This window comes from Arachis hypogaea, chromosome 18 (genome assembly GCF_003086295.3).
Source record: "Arachis hypogaea cultivar Tifrunner chromosome 18, arahy.Tifrunner.gnm2.J5K5, whole genome shotgun sequence".
Taxonomy (NCBI): domain Eukaryota; kingdom Viridiplantae; phylum Streptophyta; class Magnoliopsida; order Fabales; family Fabaceae; genus Arachis; species Arachis hypogaea.
In genome coordinates, this window is record NC_092053.1 from 100,755,799 (window position 1) to 100,760,047 (window position 4,249).

The 4,249-nt window shown below is 40.5% G+C and overlaps 1 non-coding gene across 1 annotated transcript; it reads left to right on the plus strand.

Annotated features, from left to right (window-relative positions):
- The first annotated feature begins 3,571 nt into the window (after window positions 1-3,571).
- Window positions 3,572-3,679, plus strand: LOC112774712 (small nucleolar RNA R71). Its single transcript, XR_003189178.1, has one exon. It is a non-coding gene; the product is annotated as a small nucleolar RNA R71 (small nucleolar RNA).
- Window positions 3,680-4,249: the final 570 nt, after the last annotated feature.

Sequence of the window (4,249 nt, forward strand, 5' to 3'; positions counted from 1 at the left end):
TCACTTTATCCATTGAGGTTCAGAATGATTGGCATCTATAGGAACTCAGAGTTCAGATAGTGTTATTGATTCTCCTAGTTCAGTATGTTGATTCTTGAACACAGCTACTTTAAGAGTCTTAGCCGTGGCCCTAAGCACTTTGTTTTCCAGTATTACCACCGGATACATAAATGCCACAGACACATAATTGGGTGAACCTTTTCAGATTGTGACTCAGCTTTGCTAAAGTCCCCAATTAGAGGTGTCCAGGGTTCTTAAGCACACTCTCCTTTTGCTTTGGACCTTGACTTTAACTTCTCAGTCTCAAGTTTTCACTTGACACCTTCACGCCACAAGCACATGGTTAGGGACAGCTTGGTTTAGCCGCTTAGGCCAGGATTTTATTCCTTTAGGCCCTCCTATCCACTGATGCTCAAAGTCTTGGGATCCTTTTTATTTACCCTTGCCTTTTAGTTTTAAGGGTTACTGGCTTTTTGCTCTTGCCTCTTGGTTTTATGACCTTTTGGCTTTTTCTGCTTGCTTTTTCTCTTTTTTTCGCTATTTTTTTCTGCAAGGTTTTGTATTCACTGCTTTTTCATGCTTCAAGAATTATTTTTATGATTTTTCAGATTATCAAATAACATGTCTCCTTGTCATCGTTCTTTCAAGAACCAACATATTTAACATTCTTAAACAACAACTTCAAAAGACATATGCACTGTTCAAGCATTCATTCAGAAAACAAAAAGTATTGTCACCACATCAAAATAATTAAACTAGTTTCAAGGATGAATTCGAAACCATGTACTTCTTGTTCTTTTGTAATTAAAACATTTTTCATTTAAGAGAGGTGATGGATTCATATTCACTACTTTAAGGCATAGACACTTAGATACTAATGATCATGTAATAAAGACACAAACATAGATAAACATTTAACACGAAAAATAGAAAATTTAAGAACAAGGAATGAGTCCACCTTAGTGATGGTGGCGTTTCCTTCTTGAGGAACCAATGATGTCGTTGAGCTCTTATATGTCTCTTCCTTGTCTTTGTTGCTCCTCCCTCATAGCTCTTTGATCTTCTCTAATTTCATGGAGGATGATGGAGTGCCCTTGATGTTCCACCCTTAGTTGCTCCCAATAATTGTGTGGAGGAAATTGTATCCCCTGAGGTATCTCAGGGATCTCTTGATTTGCAGTCAAATGTTCTACCACTGAGCTATAGACCCTTGATGGAAGCTTTTGTCTTCCCTTTCCTCTTTCTAGAGGTTTCTCTGGCCTTAGGTGCCATCAATGGTTATGGAAAAACAAAAAGAACTATGCTTTTACCAGACCAAACTTAGAATGTTGCTCGCCCTCGAGCAAAAGAAGAAAGAATAGAAGAAAAAGAAGATGTGGAAGAATCTAGGATTATGAGGAGGGAAGGTGGGGATCCTGTGGGTCCACAGATCCTGAGATGATCCTGTGAGGTCCACAGATCTTGAGGTGTCAAGGATTTACATCCCTGCACCAATTAGGCATGTAAAATGCCTTTGCATGCAATTCTGGTGTTTAAACGCTGAACTGATGCTTGTTCTGGGCGTTCAACGCCCAGATGCAGCATGTTTCTGGCATTGAACGCCAGTTCTATGCTTGTCTCTGGCGTTCAGCGCCAGATCCATGCTCTGTTCTAGCATTGAACGCCAGCCAGATGCTCCTTACTGGCGTTTAAGCGCCAGTAAGTCCTTCCTCCAGGGTGTGATTTTTCTTCTGTTGTTTTTGATTCTGTTTTCAATTTTTTGATTTATTTTGTGACTCCACATGATCCTGAACCTAATAAAACATGAAAGAACAATAAAAATAAAAATAAAATTAGATAAATAAAAATTGGGTTGCCTCCCAACAAGCACTTCTTTAATGTCAATAGCTTGACAGTGGGCTCTCATAGAGCCACACAGGTGATCAGGTCAATTTTGTAGGCTCCCAACACCAAACTTAGAGTTTGTATATGGGAGTTCAACACCAAACTTAGAGTTTGATTGTGGGGGCTTTAGTTGACTCTGTATTGAGAGAAGCTTACTGTGCCTCTTTTCCATGTTTACAGGATGATAACGTTGTGCTTTAAACACAAGGGAGTCCTCATTCAATTGAAGGACTAATTCACCTCTGTCTACATCAATCACAGCTCTTGCTGTGGCTAGGAAGGGTCTTCCAAGAATGATGAATTCATCCTCATCATTCCCAGTATCCAGGATTATGAAATGAGCAGGGATGTAAAGGCCTTCAACCTTTACTAACACGTCCTCTGCTTGTCCATAAGCCTCTTTTCTTGAGTTGTCTGCCATCTCTAATGAGATTCTGGCAGCTTGCACCTCAAAGATTTCCAGTTTCTCCATTACAGAGAGTGGCATGAGGTTTATTCCTGACCCAAGGTCACATAGAGCCTTCTCAAAGGTTATTTTGCCTATGGTACAAGGTATTAAGAACATTCCAGGATCCTGTTTCTTCTGAGGCAGTCTCAGTTGATCCAATGCATTTAGTTCATTGGTGAACAGGGGAGGTTCATCTCCCCAAGTCTCATTACCAAATAAATTGGCATTCAGCTTCATGATTGCACCAAGGAACTTGGCAACTTGCTTTTCAATAACATCCTTATTCTCTTCAGAAGAAGAATACTCATCAGAGCACATGAAAGGCATAAGGAGGTTCAATGGAATCTCTATGGTCTCCAGATGAGCCTCAGATTCCTTTGGTTCCTCAAAGGGAAACTCCTTGTTGATCACTGGACGTCCCAGGAGGTCTTCCTCCTTGGGATTCACATCCTCCCCTTCCTCCTTGGATTCGGCCATGATGGTTATATCAATGGCCTTGCACTCTCCTTTTGGATTTTCTTCTGTATTGCTTGGGAGAGCACTAGGAGGGGTTTCAGTGATCTTCTTACTCAGCTGGCCCACTTGTGCCTCTAAATTTCTAATGGAGGACCTTGTTTCATTCATGAAACTCAGAGTGGCCTTAGATAGATCAGAGACTAAGTTTGCTAAATTAGAGGTATTTTGTTCAGAGTTCTCTATCTGTTGCTAAGTGGATGATGGAAAAGGCTTGCTATTGCTAAACCTGTTTCTTCCACCATTATTAAAGCCTTGTTGAGGCTTTTGTTGATCCTTCCATGAGAGATTTGGGTGATTTCTCCATGAGGAATTATAGGTGTTCCCATAGGGTTCACCCATGTAATTTACCTCTGCTATTGCAGGGTTCTTTGGATCATAAGCCTCTTCTTCAGAAGATGTCTCTTGAGTACTGTTGGATGCAGCTTGCATTCCATTCAGACTCTGAGAAATCATATTGACTTGCTGAGTCAATATTTTATTCTGAGCCAATATGGCATTCAGAGTATCAATTTCAAGAACTCCCTTCTTCTGAGGCATCCCATTACTCACAGGATTCCTCTCAGAAGTGTACATGAACTGGTTGTTAGCAACCATGTCAATGAGTTCTTGAGCTTCTGCAGGAATTTTCTTTAGGTGAATGGATCCACCTGCAGAAGTATCCAGTGACATCTTAGCTAATTCAGACAGACCATCATAGTATATATCCAGGATGGTCCATTTTGAAAGCATGTCAGAAGGACACTTTTTTGTTAGTTCCTTGTATCTCTCCCAAGCTTCATAGAGGGATTCACCTTCTTTCTGTCTGAAGGTTTGAACATCCACTCTAAGCTTACTCAGCTTTTGAGGAGGAAAGAACTTGGCTAAGAAAGCCTTGACCAGCTTATCCCAAGAGTTCAGGCTATCCTTAGGTTGAGAGTCCAACCATATTCTAGCTCTGTCTCTCACAGCAAAAGGGAAAAGCATGAGCCTGTAGACTTCAGGATCTACTCCATTAGTCTTAACAGTATCACAAATCTGCAAGAACTCAGTTAAGAACTGAAAAGGATCTTCAGATGGAAGTCCATGAAACTTGCAGTTTTGTTGCATCAGAGAAACTAGTTGAGGCTTAAGCTCAAAATTGTTTGCTCCAATGGTAGGGATGGAGATGCTTCTTCCATGTAAATTGGAATTAGGTGCAGTAAAGTCACCAAGCATCCTCCTTGCATTATTATTATTTTCGGCTGCCATCTCCTCTTCCTTTTCAAAAATTTCTGTAAGGTTGTCTCTGGATTGTTATATTTTAGCTTCTCTTAGTTTCCTTTTCAGAGTCCTTTCAGGTTCTGGATCTGCTTCAACAAGAATGTTCTTGTCCTTGCTCCTGCTCATATGACAAAGAATGGAATAACACAGAAAATATGAAAT